We start from the raw sequence: 23,172 nt of genomic DNA, 5'->3' as shown, positions 1-23,172 counted from the left end.
GGTAAGTGATGTCCTTTATTCATGTTAGTTGATAATTCCACAACAAACCGAGAACTGGCAGCTCTTTCTCTAGCTTCAGATTTGTCAGGATTTGTGAGTGTAAACAGAAAAACTGCCAGTGGTAGTAATGTGTGCGGTCTCCGTGCCAGGAAAATGCTTTTCAGCGACGAGTTGTGCAGATACGAGGATGACGTGGATAGCTACGGCTCAGATAAAGACTATTATACGTTCCTGAACTAAGTGTGCTTCAGAAGTTGTTGCTAATCAGGTGAATGTGAATAATTATTTAAGCATGTAAGCAATGTTGTATCCCTTAGGATAGCTTAGGTGACAGTGTGATGGCAGAAATGTTAAAGGCCATTATTAACATTGTTTATGTGCTGTAGTAAGGTGACAAAATACACTCCTGGAAATTGAAATAAGAACACCGTGAATTCATTGTCCCAGGAAGGGGAAACTTTATTGACACATTCCTGGGGTCAGATACATCACATGATCACACTGACAGAACCACAGGCACATAGACACAGGCAACAGTGCATGCACAATGTCGGCACTAGTACAGTGTATATCCACCTTTCGCAGCAATGCAGGCTGCTATTCTCCCATGGAGACGATCGTAGAGATGCTGGATGTAGTCCTGTGGAACGGCTTGCCATGCCATTTCCACCTGGCGCCTCAGTTGGACCAGCGTTCGTGCTGGACATCCAGACCGCGTGAGACGACGCTTCATCCAGTCCCAAACATGCTCAATGGGGGACAGATCCGGAGATCTTGCTGGCCAGGGTAGTTGACTTACACCTTCTAGAGCACGTTGGGTGGCACGGGATACATGCGGACGTGCATTGTCCTGTTGGAACAGCAAGTTCCCTTGCCGGTCTAGGAATGGTAGAACGATGGGTTCGATGACGGTTTGGATGTACCGTGCACTATTCAGTGTCCCCTCGACGATCACCAGTGGTGTACGGCCAGTGTAGGAGATCGCTCCCCACACCATGATGCCGGGTGTTGGCCCTGTGTACCTCGGTCGTATGCAGTCCTGATTGTGGCGCTCACCTGCACGGCGCCAAACACGCATACGACCATCATTGGCACCAAGGCAGAAGCGACTCTCATCGCTGAAGACGACACGTCTCCATTCGTCCCTCCATTCACGCCTGTCGCGACACCACTGGAGGTGGGCTGCACGATGTTGGGGCGTGAGCGGAAGACGGCCTAACGGTGTGCGGGACCGTAGCCCAGCTTCATGGAGACGGTTGCGAATGGTCCTCGCCGATACCCCAGGAGCAACAGTGTCCCTAATTTGCTGGGAAGTGGCGGTGCGGTCCCCTACGGCACTGCGTAGGATCCTACGGTCTTGGCGTGCATCCGTGCGTCGCTGCGGTCCGGTCCCAGGTCGACGGGCACGTGCACCTTCCGCCGACCACTGGCGACAACATCGATGTACTGTGGAGACCTCACGCCCCACGTGTTGAGCAATTCGGCGGTACGTCCACCCGGCCTCCCGCATGCCCACTATACGCCCTCGCTCAAAGTCCGTCAACTGCACATACGGTTCACGTCCACGCTGTCGCGGCATGCTACCAGTGTTAAAGACTGCGATGGAGCTCCGTATGCCACGGCAAACTGGCTGACACTGACGGCGGCGGTGCACAAATGCTGCGCAGCTAGCGCCATTCGACGGCCAACACCGCGGTTCCTGGTGTGTCCGCTGTGCCGTGCGTGTGATCATTGCTTGTACAGCCCTCTTGCAGTGTCCGGAGCAAGTATGGTGGGTCTGACACACCGGTGTCAATGTGTTCTTTTTTCCATTTCCAGGAGTGTAATTTTGTATTGTTCTGAATCATACATTAATTTTTGAGCTACTTATAATTTATTATTGCAAAAAATTTATAATGTAAATCGTAGTACCGTAAACGGAAACAATTCGTATCTTTTAAGTTTGTATTTCTGAGAGGTTTCCAAGTAACGTTCCGTTACCTTGCCCAGCGGATAAACAGTGGAAATCAGTTCTAACGCGTGTTAAATGCTTTCAGTTTGCAAGTAAACACTGTTAAGTACCGACTGATGTATTTTTAAGAATAAAATTTTGAATCGAATTTACGATATTAAAAATACATCGCTACCCTGGAAATATTTGAAAACAATGACTTCACTGAATGGAAAAACCACACTGATGTACTTGAAACACCTTATTTCTGAGATTTTATTAATTATTGTGCAATTTCTTAAAATAAAGAACATGTAGCTTACCAGTGTTTACAGCCAAGATCTTCAACTTTTTTGCTATGGGATAAGAAGAGATAGACAACGCTATTTTTTTTAGGTTTTGAGTATATTTCTGAATCTGTGTTTTAATAAATTATCCTGCCATTCAATTTCAAAATGGTTTCCTAGAACTCCAAAGTGACAGTTTTCCAAACGCGTCGAATTTTGAGTTATGCCATACAACAAATTAGCGACTTGTCACATGAGGAAATATTTTTAGGATCAAATGTCTTCCATTTTTACTTTCTGGTGCCATACATTCCTTCTTCCTTAGGGCAAGTAAAATTTAGATCGCTCACTCTCATTCTTCACCTCATAGGTACTAGTACTACATTAACGTTAATATTTTACAATAAGCACATTCTTTTTGACATTCTTATGATGCGGGTCAAGATTGCTCGAAATGTGTAGGTCTCCTTTCAGTCGGGTAGAGTGTTGCACCTGGAGCATAGTGTACCTAGGGACACACAATGTTTCTGGGTCGGTGTTGCAGTCTAGTGGCCGACTTTGGAATCACATTAGCGGCCGCGCAACACAGTTCGCCATAAGCAGTTTAGGATATTTTCTATCGTTTTGTTGTTGTCAGACATGAGGTTGTGTTTTTCGCAGCGTTTGTAAATGTTAGAGTTCTACATATTTAAGGCTCTACAATATATTACTGCTATTTGGGAGATTCTGTAAATTCTTCAGTTACAAAGACTTATGCTGAATAAAATTCTGTATACTCTGAAAACTATTTACACAACGAATGGACGGTTAAGCTATACTTCGTAATGATGCGCCATCTTGTACATCGAAAAGGAAAACCTGTTTACCATGAAACACGTGATATTTGCAAATTAGCTAAGTCTCTTTAAGGTCTCGACAATTTTTCCTATCTCGAAGACGGAGACCTGTTTAGTTGCGAATAGCTTTTACTTCAAAAGGTCTTTAACTTGTAACAGAATTTGGTAACACTTCTTCTTAATTTGTCTTCACGTACTGATTACTGGTATGTACTAGAGCAATAATGTAAGACATGGACTATTAAATACAATAGTGACAAGATTTTTTCGATTGCTACACTTTTAAATTTAAATAGAATATTTGTTCCTCAGCGGATGGCGATATACCTTGGAACAGTTTTTCACATTTTGAAATACCTTACTTTTTCAGAGTATTTTTAGTGACTTCCGTAAAGATTGTAGCATACCAAATACCAGGATGAAAAATGCACCTATCATAGAACTAAGAAAGGCAAATATGCCCTGGGCAGAGACAGGAATGTAAAAGAAGGGAACCGGCTTTTCAACTTATCTTGTAGCTTCGAAGACGTTTAAATCAAAACAGCTTGACATATTCGTGCCTTTTTACTTGTTAATGTTAGTACCTATGGATGTAATACAGGGTGATTCAAAAAGAATACCACAACTTTAGGAATTTAAAACTCTGCAACGACAAAAGGCAGAGCTAAGCACTATCTGTCGGCGAATTAAGGGAGCTATAAAGTTTCATTTAGTTGTACATTTGTTCGCTTGAGGCGCTGTTGACTAGGCGTCAGCGTCAGTTGATGCTAAGATGGCGACCGCTCAACAGAAAGCTTTTTGTGTTATTGAGTACGGCAGAAGTGAATCGACGACAGTTGTTCAGCGTGCATATCGAACGAAGTATGGTGTTAAACCTCCTGATAGGTGGTGTATTAAACGTTGGTATAAACAGTTTACAGAGAATGGGTGTTTGTGCAAAGGGAAAAGTTCTGAACGGCCGAGAACGAGTGATGAAAATGTAGCACGCATCCAGCAAGCATTTGTTCGCAGCCCAGGAAAATCGACTCGCAGAGCTAGCAGAGAGCTGCAAATTCCACAATCAACTGTATGGAGAGTCCTACGAAAAAGGTTAGTTATGAAACCTTATCGTCTGAAATTGGTTCAAGCACTGTCTGCAGCTGATAAGATTAAAAGAATCGATTTCTGTGATTTTATCCTTGCTCAAATGGAAACAGATGAATCTTTCATTTCAAAGATTGTGTTTAGTGATGAAGCAACTTTCTACACTAACGGGAAAGTCAACCGTCACAATGTCTGTACATGGGGCACTGAGAATCCGCGGGAAACAACTCAGTATGAACGTGACTCGCCTAAGGTGAACGTTTTCTGTGCCATTTCAGACAATAAAGTTTTTGGTCCCTTTTTCTTCGAAGGTGCTACTGTAACTGGACTACAGTATCTGGAGATGTTAGAGAATTGGCTGTTCCCTCAGCTCGAACAAGAAGCACAACAATTCATATTTCAGCAGGATGGAGCGCCACCACATTGGCACTTATCTGTCCGTAACTACCTGAACGTCAACTACCCGAGGCGATGGATCGGCCGCCAGGCAGCCCGTGACAGAGGACTTCATCACTGGCCTCCATGAAGCCCTGATCTTACCCCCTGCGATTTTTTCTTATGGGGGTATGTTAAGGATATGGTGTTTCGGCCACCTCTCCCAGCCACCATTGATGATTTGAAACGAGAAATAACAGCAGCTATCCAAACTGTTACGCCTGATACGCTACAGAGAGTGTGGAACGAGTTGGAGTATGGGTTGATATTGCTCGAGTGTCTGGAGGGGGCCATATTGAACATCTCTGAACTTGTTTTTGAGTGAAAAAAAACCTTTTTAAATACTCTTTGTAATGATGTATAACAGAAGGTTATATTATGTTTCTTTCATTAAATACACATTTTTAAAGTTGTGGTATTCTTTTTGAATCACCCTGTATAATGCGTCATGTCAAGTAAACTAACATGATAAGTGTTGTCATGTCATGTCATGTCATGTAACATAAAGTGACACATACACAACGTCATCCAGTATGACACTGGTTGTGTCGTGCAATATGATGAAACGTGTCGTTTAAGTTTAGGATGCAAGCGTCTCCACTTTCGGATACTTCCTGTTATAAATGCATTCCCACTCTCGGCTACTTCCTGTTGTAGATGCATCCCACTCTCTAGAGGCACATAAATTTGTGTCTACTTGTTGTTACAGGCAAAGATCAAATTGTTGTAACATCGTCCCCCCCCCCCCCCCCCCGCCCCCCCCCCCCCCCCTCCTCGAACTAATCCATTCCCAGAAATTTTATTCCTCCAGAAAAACTTTTTTAACTATTAATGTTTGCTCTTCAGTCACACGATATTATATATTGATTACTGCGGCTCGAAAATCTTCTGCATTTTGGGCATAGGGTCAGGAACTTTAGCCTATAAATTGCAAGATCCAGATGTGCTAACACCTCACAGCTGTGTGAGCTCATTGCGCTGGGGAAGTTGTGATAGCTCGTAAAAAAGCACGAATATGTCGATATTTTTTGATTTCAATATCATTGAAGCCGCTAGACAAGTCGAACAGCTAGTTCCCTTCTTTTACATCCCTAAATCTGCACAGGACATATTCGTCTTTTCTTGTGCTGTGATAGTAACATTTTTCATTCTGGTTCTCAACTTTTACTCTACCATTATTTTGACATTAGACATAACCCAGCAACCGACGTAGATTTTTATTGACGCAGGCGACGACTGATCCGGAATAGGTTTTCTTTTTTTTTTTAATTGTCTTTCGAACCATCTTACTTATTTCACGGCAACGGATAGTACATAAATTTGTCTCCTTTCTTACAAAATTTGAACCGATTCGCAAGAGTTCGAAACATAGAAGTGGCGCGCGTAAAAAAGCTCGCAAAAAACCTGTTTTTTTGCATATAAAATCCGAATTAAGCAAGATTTTTGAGAGCAAGTTTTCAGTTTTATCGTAAGAAAGCATTCTGTATTTATTTATTCACTTTAAAACATTTCCGCGTATTCATTTCACGTAAGAACGAATTTTACGTGCTATATTTAGCTCGATTTAAATCATCGTATTTCGACAGGGGATAGAGATTACTTGATAAAAAAATTTATTTTGACTTTAACCTTTTATCTAACTTCGTGCAAAGTTTGAAACGATTCGTACAAGTTTAAAGAATAAAAGTGGAGCATTTAGAAATCTCCCAGAAAAAGTGGTTTTTTTACGTAAAATCTAAACGAAGAAAGATTTTTTCAAACGGTTAAAATTATCTCAGACCAAGGTCTGATACGCCAATGGACCACATTTGAACCATCAATTTGGCTCCAGTCCGGAGTTATATAATGGTCACTGTTTTTTGCACGTAAAAGCCGAACGAGAGTGACTTTTTTTGCACGTGAAATCCGAACGGTGGACATAAAAATGGTACCATTAACTGAGCATTAATTTCAACCTAATTAAAATTTTTGCAAAAGAAATTCATCGATTCGCACAATTTGCCTGTGTGCCAGCTCGTATTCGTCGCTCAAACCTTGCTTAATATAGTGTAACATAGCTGCAGTGAGACAGATGTTCGAATAACCATACAAATGGCCGGTAGTCAGGCCTAAACCAAAAGGTTTTTGCCCCACGTTCCTACCTCAAATAGGAAACGAACAACAAGACCCCCAAACCACTATTCTGCGCACGGCCTTTTCATACATACAGCACTATAACGATATTAAGGTTGTGCGAGGGTTATTCGGGAAGTTTGTTCTGATAAGCCGCAAAATGGCAACTATGTGATGAAGCTTTGCTTAGACGTGTTGGGGAGTGTCTCTACACTGAAGAGCAAAAGAAACTGGTACACGTGCCTAATATCGTGTAGGCCCCCGTACCGCAGCACGACGCGGCATGGACTCGCCTAATGACTGAAGTAATGCTGGAGGGAACTTGGCACCATGAACCCTGCAGGGCTGTCCATAAATCCGCAAGGCTACGAGAGGGTGGAGATCTCTTTTGACAGCACATTGCAAGGCATCCCTGATATGCTCAATAATGTTCATGTCTGGGGAATCTGGTAGCAAGTGGAAGTGTTTAATCTCAGAAGAGTGTTCCTAGAGCCACTCTGTAGCAATTCTGGACGTGTGGGGAGTCGCATTGTCCTGCTGGAATTTCTGAAGTCCATTGAAATGCACCGTGGACGTGAATGGATGCAGGTGATCAGACAAGATGCTTACGTACATGCAACATGTCAGGGTCGTATCTAGACGTATCAGGGGTTCCACATCACTCCGACTGCACACGCCCCACACCATTACAGAGCCTCCACCAGTTCGAACAGTCCCCTGTTGACATGCGGGGTCCATGGGTTGTGGTTGTGTCCATACCTGTACAATTCCATCCGCTCGATGCAATTTGAAACAGAGACTCGTCCGACCAGGCAACATGTATCCAGTCATCAACAGTCCAATGTCGGTGTTGACGGGCCCAGGGTTTGTGTCGTGCAGTCATCAAAGGTACACGAGTGGGCCTTCAGCTCCGAAAGCCCATATCGGTGATGTTTCGTTGAATGGTTAGTTCGCTGACACTTGTTGATGATGACCCAGCATTGAAATCTGCAGCAATTTGCGGAAGGGTTGCACTTCTGTCAAATCCACACTTCATCGCTACGTCGGAGGTGCTGTGTCCCATCGCTCGTGCGCCGACTGTAATACCACGTTCAAACTCACTTAAATCTTGATAAACTGCCAATGTAGCAGCAATAACCGATCTAACAACTGCGCCAGACATTTGTTATCTTATACAGGCGTTGCCGACCGCAGCGCCGTATACTGCGTGTTTACATAACTCTGTATTTGAACGCACATGCCTATACCAGTTTCTTTGGCGCTTCAGTGTAATATGCCCGTCGATTGCGTCATGTCAATCTTTTTTAGTTCTGAGCATAGAGCGAGCACGTGAAGATGTCTGGAACAATTATGTCTCCCGCCAGTTATGTGCGCCCGTAGAGAGGTTTAGCCTGATTTCATGCAACCCCACATAACATAACTCTCATGCATTTCCTTCTTCATGACAGTATTCGACCGCAACTCTGCATGGGCAATGAGGACACGATGACAAGTGTTTGATCACCCACAGCCAGTAATTGGCTTCCTCTGATGTTCATTTCTGCTGTCATGAACCGCTGGCGTGAAGAGAATATTTTGCCACTGACAATGAACTGCAGACCACCGTAGAGAAGTGATGGAAAGCGTGGGCGGTTGCCTTCTACGACGAGGGTATTGGAAGTTTGGTACGACGCTACAGCAGATGTCTAAGTCGGAGCGGCTACTATGTAGCGAAGTAACTGGAAAATGTGGCAAACACTTCTAAATAAAACATTTTTGATTTTCGCTGTGGTTTTCACTCCGCGACCGGTCGGTCCTTACTCCCTCTTATTACAAGGATGGCTAGAGGCGGAAGTGTGAAAAGTGTTCCAAGGCAGAACACTCTCCGCTGCGCACCTTTTTAAGTTTGTAAAGACTATGTTCAGGAGGTTGTCATAATCTCCGTACATGTTCTGTATGATTAAAACGTCTTGGAGAGTTTTGACTGAATTTACACCTCTTTTCTCACATTCATGCTCTTTGTGGAACACGTGAATCTAGAACTCGACGTATAAGAAGTCAGAGTGCAGCAACCACTGTTCGTGTCGTATTCGGCAGGGACGTGAAGGACGTGGTGCTGTTCCTGGCGACGCCGCGGCCGCCCCCGGAGTTCATGGACCTGTTCCACACCAAGACCGCCGACCGCTTCCTCAGGGCGCTCATACTATACTTCCGGATATACCTACAGGTGCGCCGCCTCCACTGTCTCGCCGCCACTGAGCTCTCTCCTTGCGTGTCTTTGTATACCTGTGCTGCAAACTAGTTTACGTGATTTCATTTCCTATGTATTCCAAAATCTTCGTAAATTTTACACAAAAAACTTATTGATACAACAAATTTTATTGTTACAGTCATAGAAAGAAGGTACGGTGAAATGTACGCAGTGTCCCTCGGAAATAGTACACCTACCTTCAGTAATTACACTGCGTGAAGGAAGTGACGAACAAACGAAATGAATCTTCACGGGTAGAGAAGATATCTCATGTTACTGGAGTAATTACAAAATTGAGTCGAATTTACGAAGGGCTCGACAGTTTGAGGCCAGATATCGCTATGATGTTGCATCCTCACTTGTCTGGATGCAGCCGCTGTTTCGACTAGGAAGGGTGTCATGGGTCATGAGTCTGCCAGCCGGTCACCTGAAGCTCGTACTCTTTTCAGAAGATATCTGGAAGGTTCCGTTTCCCCTTGTTCATCCTTACAAGGGAACCTCCCCATCGCACCCCCCTCAGATTTAGTTATAATTTGGCACAGTGGATAGGCCTTGAAAAACTGAACACAGATCAATCGAGAAAACAGGAAGAAGTTGTGTGGAACTATGAAAAAATAAGCAAAATATACAAACTGAGTAGTCCATGCGGAAGATAGGCAACATACAGGAGAGCGTGAGCTCAGGAGTGCCCGTGGTCCCGTGGTTAGCGTGAGTAGCTGTAGAACGAGAGGTCCTTGGTTCAAGTCTTCCCTCAAGTGAAACATTTATTTTCTTTATTTTCGCAAAGGTATGACCCGTCCGTTCGTTCATTGACGTCTCTGTTCACTGTAATAAGTTTAGTGTCTGTGTTTTGCGACCGCACCGCAAAATCGTGCGATTTGTAGACGAAAGGACGTGCCTGTCCAATGGGAACCGAAAACATTTGATCACAAGGTCATAGGTCAACCGATTCCTCCACAGGAAAACACGTCTGATATATTCTATACGACACTGGTGATGGCATGTGCGTCACATGACAGGAATATGTTGTCGACCCACCTAACGTATTCACCTGGCGAATGGTTAAAAAGATTCTTCTACCTTGCCCGATTTAGGTTTTCTTGTGGATGTGAGAATCACTCCCAAAAAAGTGATGAAAACATAAGTGTCTGTCACATAAACTGCAACAAATGAATGCAACAGTTTCACAGTCGCACGGTTTCCCCTGTGCTCTGTCAAAACATATGTTTTTTAACGTTTTCAAATTTTTCCGTCTGTAGCCCGTCAAATCCTGCATATGTCCAAGCAAATCTGAACATGTCCTGGAATTTTAGAGAGCGAAGTTGATTATACAAAAATTAAAGTTTTCACACAATGGAGGACTTGAACCAAGGACCTCTCATTTTGGAGGCGCTCACGCTAACCACGGGACCATGGCGATCCCGGACTCGCGCCTTCCTCGGCGAATGGATTACTCAGTTTCTATATTTTGCTTAGTTTTTTCATAGTTCCACACAACTTCTTCCTGTTTTCTCGATTGATCAGTGTTCAGTTTCTCAAGGCCTATCCACTGTGCCAACTTATAACTAAATCTGAGGGGGGTGCGATGGGGAGGTTCCCTTGTTAGCATACCCCCCACCTCCACCACCACCACCACCACAAAAAAAATAAACACAGCTCAGCTTATCGGCAAGAAGGGTGCTTCAGCACTTCGAATGAGAAGATGCCTCGGAGGTCAGCTAGCCATGCATTCCTTCGCACTAAAACAATATCCTTTCCGCTTCTTCCACCCCTATGCTCTTTTTCTAGGTGTACTGAATTTTTTTTATCGTCCCACCAGAGAGCATTCTCCTGCTAGCTCTGTCTCACTGCAGGGGTTCTGAAGCTGTTAGCGTTGTAAACCACTGCCACGACGCTCTTCTCTCTCAGGGCAGTAAATATGTGGTGCGGCAATAAAGTAATGAGACTGATGTGAAAAAAATGTTGCTTACCGTTTTAGTCAAGTTTAGTGTTGTCTTCTTCAAAGTAGTTCCCTTCTGATTGCACACACTTTTTACAGCGCTTCTGCCATTGATGGTAACATTTCTGGAACTCATCTTCTGTAATATCCTCCAAGACCCTCGTCACAGCTTTTTGGACATCTTGTGTTGTTTGAAAATGGTGTCCCTTGACCGCCGTTTTGACTCTCGGAAATAGAAAAAAGCCACGCGGAGCGATATTTGGTGAATAAGGTGGCTGTGGTAGTACTGAAATTTGTTTTGGGGTAAAAAATTGCTGTACTGACAGAGCAGTATGGGATGGCGCATTATCGTGATGCCAAATCCAATTATCTGCATTGTTGGCATGGACACGAAGAACTCTTTTACGAAGTCTTTCTGAAATTTCTTTGTAGTGATATTGGTTAACTGTTTGTCCAGGAGGCATCCACTCTTTATGAACAATTCCCTTGGAATCAAAGGAGCACACAAGCATGCATTTCACTTTTGACTTTGACATGCGAGCTTTTTATGGTCTGGATGATCCCTTTGAGCACCATTGCGAACTTTGGCGTTTTGTCTCTGGATCGTACTGAAAAAACCAACTTTCATCAGCAGTGATAACATGGCTCAACAATTCCGGACTGATTTCCGTTTGCTCTAACAGATCGGCTGCCACAGTTTTCTGTGTTTCTCGCTGTTGTGGTGTAAGATTTTTGACGACCATTTTTGCACAAATCTTTCTCATACCAAGATCTTCAGTTATTATTAGATGAACCGTTTCTCGATTGATGTTCAGTTCTTCTGGAATCATTTTCACGGATAATATTCGATCAGATCGTACGAGTTCACGCACCCTGGCCAAGTTGACATCCATCTGTGAGGTTGATGGTCGTCCACTGCGGTCTTCATTTCATTCGTTCTGCCTTCATTAAACATTTTATGCCAACGAAAAACTTGAGCTCTTGACAAACCTCTTCTCCAAAAGCCTTCTGAAGCTTACCGTAAGTTGTCATCGCGTTTTCACCCAATTTAACGTAAAAAGAAATGGCATAACGTTGCTCGATGTTATCCTGTTTCATTTCCGTGACGAGAGACACAAACACGTGTTAACTTATTACTGCACAACTCGCGACTCAGCAGTTGCATCGATGTGCCACTTGGACTAGGATCAGCTTATAGACCAAGGTCAAAGATATTGTGCCTACGCAAGCCTGCAGGGTTGCTACATCTTGCAAATGAAATCAGTCTCGTTACTTTATTGTCGCACTTCGTATTCGCCCCTGCATAACATTACATCATGCTTCCCAGCCCCTCTTTAGCTGATACCAGCTTCTGAGCAACATGAAGCCAGTTGGCCCTTTCTGTCAGTGCTCAGCTCAAATTAACTCCCAGACATGCAGGACCACCGGAATTGTTAGCATGAAATGATTGCTAATCCGACTTCACACAGTAGATATGATCTAATACAAATATAAATGTACAAGAATATTCACTGTATGGTGGCAAAATCTTACCAAGTTACATCTGTTATTGGGCAAATGAGCAAACATTTTTGTTGCTTCATATTGAACTGCTTTCTGAACCCCTGACATCTTGGATACTGGGCAACAAAGGTAATTTTTCTCTCTAGTGTTGTAAGTATGGACCTCACCGTTCTTCCTAAATTGTGATAGATTGTACATACGAATTTCATTAGCTACTATATGTATTGGGATGGCGCAGTTAAAATGTTCAACACCTTGAAGAGGTACCTACCAGACATCTGCGGTGAAGCCCACAAATTAGTCTTGCTACTCGCTTTTGTGCAGTCTGTTCTTTCTTTCTAAGTGTTACCCCAGAAAATTATTCCATAAGACATTACTGAGTGGAAATATGCAAAATATGCCAGCAGATTAATTTAGTTGTTTCCACGATTAGCTATTATATGAAGAGTAAAAGTAGCTGAACTTGATAGTTTGAGGAGCTCAGTAATATGCTTCTTCCAATTATAGTTATCATCAATATGTACACCAAAAAATTTATAGTATTCTACCCTATATACTGACTCCTGCGCAAATGCTATCACTTATTACTATGACTCCATTAGTTGTACAGAAATGCTGAATATAGTGTGTTTTTTCAAAATTGAAGAAGAGTCCATTTTGTGAGAACCATCTATTCAGGACACATCTGGGGATCATGCTGGTTATGGGAGTATCTCAACATCACGCAGACAATTCAAAGCGATATGCAGGAGGTCACCATTTGGGAGACAATTGGGATAATTTATTAAAATGTTTTTATTCTGAATTGGTTTACTCGGTTAAGTTTACTGCTTGCCGAGAGCCCACTCTCACAGTGGAATATGCTGGTCATGAGTCTCGACATCAGCTGGCGGTTTAATGTCTGATGCTGGCTGGACTTCTAGCAGTCAGTGCGCTCTCCATGTCTTGAGGTACGTAATTTACAGTTCGTGCAATGGATTAAATGTAGAAGACCGTTGTAAACAAACAGTGGATGTAGGCGTTGGAAAAACATTAAATAAAACGGGAAGGGATTATGTAGCTACAGAATTAATAGTAAAAGTCCAGTCATTACACGGTTTATTTGCGCTAATAGCAAGCGCATGAGAAACGGAGTATAAAGGAAATTTACGTAAAGAACCATCAATATCCATGGGAAACTATTCAGATTTATTTATCAGATTTCAGACACTTGTGAGTTGGCCCCAAGATACTGCAGAAGCGAAACGAAAAATATTGTCTCCAGGGATCACACTCGAATTTACATTCAGCGATTCTGCAGAAATAATTACTTTGACCTTGCTGTGCAATGGGGGTGTTAATCAATAGTGTGGAGGCATGTGCAGAAAAATGCAAAAGTGACCTTGAGGACCCTAAAATCGAACGATGATTGATCGATTCAGGAGAACCTTGAATGGAAAAGTGTGTACGTGGAACATAATACCCAATGACAGGATTATACATAACACAGTCACACTATCTGAAGGGGAAACCCGCTGCGTTATCTTTCCTTATATACAGAATTTACCTACCGCTTGCAGTAGCGCCTAAATACTAATCTTTCGCATGCCGGTTTGATGTTTGTTGAATGCCACTTTCGTGGTACTGCAATTTCTATGGCGAGCAGTGTATCTGAGAAACCTTAGTCAGAAATAATTAACAGAAGACAACCTGACGGAGACAGAATGAACTTTATTTTATGAGTGCTATCTGGAGAATAACTTCCAAAGCCCATAAGTAAAATGCTAGAGCAGTTAATGCAAATTTATTGGAAGAATCATAAAACTACACCTTTGCATTATGTTCTCCATAGCCACTATTGACATTTAAGCATTTATCACAGCTCTTAATAATTTTAGAAATTCCCTCTGCATAAAGTTATGTCTCCTGTGATTATAGCTAGCTCATGACAGCATAGTGAAGTTCTTCGCTCGAGTCAGAGCTTCTAGAGCCAAGTCACTATTTCAATAAGCATGAAGAAATAGGCTGTGAGACGGATATTAACAACCGCTGATTGTGGCTAAGCATTGTCGTGTTAAGGCACGATGCCGGCACTCAATAAGCCGTGTCTCATTTTTATTGACGACCCATGATAGGTGTCTGACGTGGTTTCCTTCCAAGCACCATAAAACCCACAAAGAAGATTTCTTTCGTGTTCCAAAAAATCGGAACTATAACCTTTCATTGTGACAGAGTTTGGAGCGTTCTCTTGGGTTGTTGCGCGAGCCACACTAGAACAGGAACCAACTGTCTCATCCCCAGTTACGATTCTGCTCAGCAGCGGTTCTCCTTCGAGATCGCAACGAAAAGGAAAGCCACGAGAACGAGGCATCGTTTAGTTTTCTGGATTTCAAAACGAGTTTGGGAACCATAGGAGGATGCATCTTGTGTTAGACTAATTTTTTTGTCAGGATCTCAAGACAGATACCCTCAAGAACTGACATTCTTGCTCTTTTAAAAGGACGACAGCAGGGTCACGGAAACAGTTGACCCTCAAGTCTGCGGATAGGATTTGAATTTAAACCAGGATATCAGATCAGCCTGCTTCCATAGCTGAACTCGCTGACACAGGCTTGTGGAGTGTTGCTCGACTGGGAGGTAGCTGTTGGATTACAAATTGTTTATGAAATATTTTAGTGTCACTACCTGGTCGACAAGGAACAAAAACGTCGCAAAGTCAATATCTCGATCACCAGGCTTTCCATCAATATCCTGGATTAAATTCCAGTCGTCTGCAGAGTGTCTCGCAGAGTGAGGATCTGTGATACTGTCGACGACAATCCGTTCGCTGGATAGCCACCTGCGATTCGAGTGGCACCAACCAAGGCTGAGTTAGTAATCCTGGCTGTGGAGGTAAGCTGTTTGGCAGTGATTTGTTGAAACAGTGTGGAGCCTCCTACCACTGTTGAAAGTTTATGACATCCTTCCCTGAAGATTTCTTCAGCATTCCTAGAGATGTAATTGAAGATCAAGTGAAAGGATTGTTCAGTTTATAAGGTAGACATCTATTTCTCCAAAGCGAAAGTGAGGCGCTGGTCAGATCTGCCACAGATGGTGGGGGAAACAGTAGACGAAGTGCACCAGAACCTGTGGACTGTACATGTGGGATGTGACAATATCTGCTTGACACTGAACAAAGCTAGGCTGCGTATGGACAAAAGGCTCACAGTTATGTCCGTTTTCTCAAAGAAGTAAAGCGAGATTCGTCGCAAGTGTGAGACGCTGGTCAGAAAGCAGTGGCAGCCAGTGCTGGGGATTTCAGAGCATACATTCCAGAACCTACAGAATGTGTGTGTGGTACTGAATTGTGACTCATTCGGCCCAACGCTACGTGGACAAAAAGCTGACATTTGCCTTCGTTTCTCGACAGGCATACAGTGAACTGTGCTGTAAGCATGAGGTCATGGCCAGGGAGCTTGCGCTGCCATTGGTGGGGATGGTGGAGCACATATGCCAGGACCTGTCAGAAGCTTGACCAATGCTGGATAAAGGCAGACTCTGTCTGGGCAAAGGAATGACATTTGCCTTCATTTCTCGACAGGCATGCAGTGAGCTGTGCAGTAAGCTTGAGGTGCTGGCCATGGAGCTGGTACTGCCGGTGGTGGGGATGGTGGAGCACATATGCCAAGACCTGTCAGAAGCTTGATAAATGCTGGATAAAGGCAAACGCTGTCTGGACAAAGGTCTGACATTTGCCTTCGTTTCTCGACAGGCATACAGTGAGTTGTGCAGTAAGCATGAGGTGGTGGCCAGGGAGCTGATGCTGCGAGTAGTGGGGATGGTGGAGCACATGTACCAGGACCTGTCAGAAGCTTGATAAATGCTGGATAAAGGCAGACTCTGTCTGGACAAAGGTCTGACATTTGCCTTCGTTTCTCGACAGGCATACAGTGAGTTGTGCAGTAAGCATGAGGTGGTGGCCAGGGAGCTGGTACTGCCAGTGGTGGGGATGGTGGAGCACATGTACCAGGACCTGTCAGAAGCTTGACCAATGCTGGATAAAGGCAGACTCTGTCTGGACAAAGGACTGACATATGCCTTCGTTTCTCAACAGGCATACAGTGAGCTGTGCAGTAAGCTTGAGGTGCTGGCCAGGGAGCTGACGCTGCTAGTGGTGGAGTGCACGTGCCACACCTGTTGGACATCTGCTTCGTGGCAGATAAAGGCAGGCTCTGTCTGGACAAAGGCTGACATCTGTCTTTATTCGTCCACAGTCGTACACCGAGCTGCGCAGCAAGCGCGAGGCCCTGGCCAAGAAACTGGCGCTGCCGGTGGTGGGGATGGTGGAGCGCATGCGCCAGGACTTGTCGGACGCGCGCACGCTTGTGGGCCGCGACTACGCCTGCCTGATGCTGGACAGGGTCAATTGCTGGCTGCACAAGGGCCTCACCTCGCGGGAGACCGACACCAGAGACCTGCGCATCGCCGAGTCACTCATCAGGGTAAGCATCAGGCCTGCCGTGACTGGCATTGTTGTGGCGAAACTAGGGTAACCGGCGCCCGGGGCTCACCTCCCCTCACCCACTGCCAACACCTCCCCATTCATGTTTAGTTTAACCCTCATCAGTGTCTAGCCTGTTTATTACTGCTTTACTGACGAGGAGACCACCTAGCAATCTGAATTTTACAACTTTTTATTTTTATGGTACTTGAAGTTCAGAACTCGAATATTAACTGCCCAAAGCATTTCGATGCAGCTCTTAAAAATTATCGACAAAACAGGCTTTGAAGATTCCCAACCGTCTGTAATATGTGAAAGTAAACCCAATTTTTCTCAACAGGCAGGATGGCTCAGTAGTAGCACGCTCATCGGCTACATAGAGAGCTTAGGTTCAGCTCCTGACCAATGAAAATTTTTAAACAGAGGTGCAAGGTCTACTAGCACCTTTGTGAAGCGTAAAATACATAAAGATGTGTAAAAATGGGTAGATCTCAGGACTGATAATCGCTGGTTCGAGCCCCGTTTCAGTCACTATTTTTTTCGTTTTCTCCATTCAGTTGTAATATCTATGCCACTTAAATATAAAATTCATCAAATATCAGCTAATTAATAAATATATATATAATTGTCACTGTTTTTAAAAATGTACATCTCATTTCTAATCACATTTGGCTCACAGTAATACAGTTTTCATTGCAAATATAAATTGTTAATTGTTGGTCTTTTGTAAAAGATTGTTTGAATGTTAAAAAATTATGAATTAATTTTTAATCCTTATTTATTTTATGCTTCATGGAACATGCACCTTTGTTTAAAATTTTTACCATGGCCAGGAATCTAACACCAGCCACCAATATGATACGTGAGCATTCTGGCACAGAGCCACATGGACCATTGAAAACGCAATCTTTCAGCAAGGTATTATGGACACTCTGAAATGTTCAAAGTCGGTTTCCCCAACAATTTTTGGGAGTTGCATTGAACTGCTTTGGCTTGTTGATATTTGGCTTCCAGGCTGCATGTAACATAGACAATAAAAGAAAATACAAAAATTCGATTGCCATGTATTCTCCTTGTGAGATCGTCTCGACATCACTTTAAAGTACGATGTACAAATGATCTTTTCTGATCAAAAGATTTCATTGTTATTAGCAGCATTTGGGCACTGAATCGCATCAATGATAACAGGTGAAATGTTGTGCCACACTGGGATTGAACCCTCTGAGCCATCCTAGTGTGCTACCCACCCAACCCAAATTTCCAGCGTGTCACACACTACTGACTTAGCGTCACCCATCCATGCAGAATGAAGAAGAATGCACATCAAGGTCATTTTTGTATATTTTCCTTAAATAACTGGAAATCCGTGACCCTCAGCGAGAACATATCCCAGTCCAAAATTTCATTACTTTAAACTTCCTGCAAAAAGTCCCATTCATTGCTTTTGTACAACCAATAGTTTGCATATAGTGAGTGAGTGAATATGAAAATCTTCTGCATGCTTTTTTGAGACATTGTAGGTTGCATAAAACCCATAGTTAGGGGAAATTCTTCATTCTAGGTGAAGACATTAAAATATCTCAAAAACTAAAAATCAGATCAAAAAAGTATAGTTCCAATTTGTTTGTCTAGGAGAGGGACATCCAATAATACCACACTTGCCTACCTCCCAACTCAACCCCATGTGTGGGTGATGGGGGCAATTTTGAAATCTTCAGTGGAAACCCCCCTTTTCATTGTATCTTACGATCCTACGGCAAAATCTACATACGTTTTCTCTTAAGCATTTTCTTCGTTTCGCCACAGATGACGCTTTTATTGGAGGAGCAGAAATTGGTACACAATCGTAATTTACGACATGCTGCTCAATAGCGCTTGAATGTGTAATGGCATGTGGAACCCCACCTCTTTGCTGTGAGGATAGCATAGGCCAGAATTTCATGACTTCTAATTGGAAACCCCATTTGCAGCATTATATTTCTCCAACATATCAAACCAGCGATTACTCGACGTACCTCCATGATGATGTATCGAACTATGACGTATCATAACAGGCAGTACACTGTGACCCGAGCCCACATATCGTGCAGACATAGAATAGATAGTGGCACTAAACATTACAATAGTTGTCATTTGGAGAACATATGTGCATATGGACAGTGAATGTTGCAGGAAAAGAAGAAGAAACTTTTAATGAAATTAAATTTTTAAAAAATAAAGTTATATAATGAAATGATTGTTTTCAAATGTTACCTTTTTTAAATTGTTTTTGTTATTTGCTCTTTCTTTCTCTCTGTACGAACTTTGTTGTAGAACCTCTTATTTACGTGTGGTAATAAAAATTCATTTAGACAGAATTAAGTACATTTAAAATTACGTGAACTTACTCAACCCTCTCATGCTGATAACTTCATATTAACTGATTAAGAATATTTAGTTGAGAATTAAATCTTTTACATAATTCGGCCTTGGCACACATTTTCTAAATGCAGTGTTTTTTTTTTTTAATATTTACTGAATTCTTTCCCGGCGTTAGCTATGGAACACAAGACTGTCTCTATTAGCAGAAAATGGTTAAATATTGCCAAGCCGACCTGAACGTTTAATTATCGTTGATAAAACACACTTCACTATACATTTAAGTTATTTGAAAGAACCAACAAATTGTTAAATTTCAACGTTAACTATCCGCCTATGAATGCACAAATGTGAAACTAGTAATAAATTCCGTCAGTCTCTGGATCGCTGTAAAAGAAAAACATTTTCTTAATTCACTGCTAATTTTTATCTGCTCCCGATTTACGGGTTTGGTTAATTTTTCTTAGCGGAACAATTTTTTAAATGTGCCGCCGCTGCAAATCGTTCGGTCGCGGTACAGCCCAGCAACACCGCTAAAAATTCTTTAAAGAAATATTATAGATGACATGGGCAAGCTAATTTACATTAGTAATACACACTTTTGATAAATTATAATGTATTTAGACCACAACAATAATTCAGCTTACATTAGTTTGTAATTTCTCCTCTAATGGCGGCTAACTCTAGATACAGACAGATGAAGTCTACCCATTCATAAAAATGCTACGTCACAGGTTCCTCTCTCTCTCAGCTCTCGAGGAAGACGACAAAGAATGCACACTATGTATTCCTATTTATACCACTGAACCGTTAATGTCTCTTTGCAATCTGCGGCTGTATTTTACATTTTTGTTATCGCAGATATTGACATATTTCGTAATTACATTATGAGTATAGAAATATTACAATCATAAATACATCGAGAATATTATTATAGAAAATATTACAATAATAACGAATGTCTTTTACACAAAATTAGATAATATTTTTTGTTAAATAATTACAGTATATACAAATTGCTTCATAGCGGCGTATATAGTACAATTAAATTTTAGTTTATTAATAGTGTGTGTGTTGCCAGGGAACGTTACATTGCCCCCTGGCAGCATTTGGCAAAGAGTTTCTATACTTTGACACAATGGTGCCAGTAACGTTCTTTACAATTCTGTATTTTTTTTATGGAATGGCTCTTTTAATTAGTCCCGGGGTTATATATGTTCATGGCTCCCCCATTTGGGCGAAGGCAGACAGGAAACCTGGGCAAAACTGTGCCGGAGCCCAGCCATCCCAGTTGGTTCATGATTAATCTTGTCTCTTTAACAGTCATTCTTTTGAATTGATTTAGCATTTTGTCATCAACGGTTACATAATATCACAGTCACATACAGTTCAACGAAAGTTTGTTGTGTGCGATAATCAACTCGTAATTATCATTTTTGCGATATACTGCAAGGTCACTTGTCCTAGGATATATCACTTAGTTTTTTGAAATCATTAAGCACAACGTCACTTTTCATAATGTTCCCACTACCTACGTGTTACAAATCTTGTTAGTGTTCATTTTCTCTTGTCAATTTACAGGTACACATAATAAATGTTCACTGTTTGTCAAAAATCGAGTTCATTGACATGTTATGAGTTTGTGTAAATATTTTGGAATATGTCAGTAATGCTGTAGTTGGTAAGCGGTGCGGAGTGATTGTTGAGCGACGCTCGGCGCAGCGCGCCGGCTCCGTGTAGGTCACCGCCCCCGGTGTTGACAGCTACGGCGCGGAGAGGCGTGTGGCTGTCTGGTCTGCTACGGGCTGCTGCGGCCGCTGCATGGCTGAAGTAGCTGGATGCGCGTTGTATATCAGCTCGCCCGTGTGACATCTTCTTGCAGTGCTCCAGCAAACATGCAACAAGTTCACAAACAGTGTACTATCATTATGGGCATTTTACCTGCTGTGGGAAAGAACGCACACAGTTATTGGCAGTTATTATTCAGTAGGCCTTCACTAGTCTGGTTTGCACAATGTTTCGTTGTCACAGTAAAACGTTTTATGGGCACACAATATTTTTTCACCATGTCATGACTTGTCATTAGTCACATGCAAGTTTTCACCTTAGGACAGAATGTATCTCTGTAGTAAATGCGCTTTTCTGGCGTCCCTTGACACACAAAGAGTTATAGTTTGACACTAACTTGGTCCACCGTCTGTTATCGGCTCACTGTTCATGTCGTGCTAGTTCCTTGTCCACTTGCACACACGGCGATGATACAGTTTCTTATTGCTTGTTCAAAACAACCTTGTGACGTATTGATGCAGGTTTAACAGTCACTGGCTGTCTCTGCCACACAATACTACACTTTTGTCTTTTGTTCAAGTTTTTTTCAGTTACAATGTCCGTTGTGCAATTTTTTGTAACAGCACATTCGTAACTTCTTTGTTCGCTCTTTACCAAGGTGTGTGATAATTGCGTACATGGTAACAAATATTAAAATTTCGTATTAGTTTGCCCAAAAATCATCTATATTTATGTTCGAGTAGATTTTATTTGTGCATTCCAGCCGGATTCAGGCACATTGTTCAATAACTCCTTTGAAATCATGTCTCACTTTACTTGCAAGGTCCTACGTAACTACAGTGTAGTCTCTGTAGGCTAAAATTGACTTGGACTGTATCAGGCTAGCTCTTTTAACTGATTGGATCTGCACATGCTTCAATTGAAGCTTCTTTGTGCGTAATTTTGCGTTACTTAAATTTGCAATAAGTTTGCCTCCCATGGTGCCCTCGGGTCACTACTGGGTGCATTATTCTCTTTGATAACACTGGTTTGAAAATAAAGTTCTCAGGGTCTCATATTATTGATATTATTCTGGGTTCTAATCTGTCAATCTGACAGCTACACACACACACACACACACACACACACACACACACATATATATATATATATATATATATATATATATATATATAAAATAGAAAAGATTGTACCAAGAAATATTTCAAGTTTGACACACATATAGAATATTATGCAGTACACAAACTAATCACTACTAAAATGTTCCTCCTGACTGATCTCTGTCACAATTTAACACTATAAATAATTGCACTAATCAGGTTATCTGTGCAGACATTTAGAGCATGTTTAAGCTAACACTAATTAAAAGAAGACATAACACAAATATTCATAAACAAAAGAGAAAGTCAATCATATTCTTATAACTAAATACTTCTACACTAGTAAATTATCTCTACAGATCACACATCATTAATGTTCATTCATTTTCAAAAGAATGGCGTACCTTTTTACACATAACACATAGGACTATTCGTCATTTACTGTAGGAATATTTTCACATCCTTACGCGGATACAGTCCCCGTACTCTCCGTGATTGGGGATCTGCTAAGAGATAGCTACACTCATGTGGCACACTTACTATTCTAAAAGGTCCATTGTACACCAATTGCCACTTGCTATTCTGTTTCAAGGATGCCGAGGACTTAGGATGATTGCGTAAGAGCACCAAGTCCCCAACACTAAGTTTTTGGTTATTCGTCACATGTCGATTATATTTTTCTTTCCTTTTCTGAGCGCACCTGGTAAGGTTGCACCCTACTTTCCTTATCCTCTCTTCCTTAGGCTCAGGAATGACTGGGACCTTAGGCAAAGGTGCCAGCCACTCACTCAGTCCTCTATTACTATTCATTATAATCTCGTTTGGTGGGTACCCCGTAGAGGCATGTGGGGTTGCGTTGTGAATTTCCAAAAATTTAGGTATCAGATCTGGCCATCTTGTGTGCTTACATGCAATGTATAACCTGAAAAATTTATTTAACTCTCCAAACGTTCTTTCTACTAAGCTTGCTTGTGGGTGAAAACGGGATATTAGTATGTGCTTTATACCTTGTTCATGTAAATAGTTCTTCCAGGTATGACCTGTAAAATAGGAAGCATTATCCGATATTATCACTTCAGGCTTACCCACCTGTGTAAAATATTCTTTCCCTA

This window comes from Schistocerca americana, chromosome 1 (genome assembly GCF_021461395.2).
Source record: "Schistocerca americana isolate TAMUIC-IGC-003095 chromosome 1, iqSchAmer2.1, whole genome shotgun sequence".
NCBI lineage: Eukaryota > Metazoa > Arthropoda > Insecta > Orthoptera > Acrididae > Schistocerca > Schistocerca americana.
Note: the sequence above shows the minus strand (reverse complement) of the source record.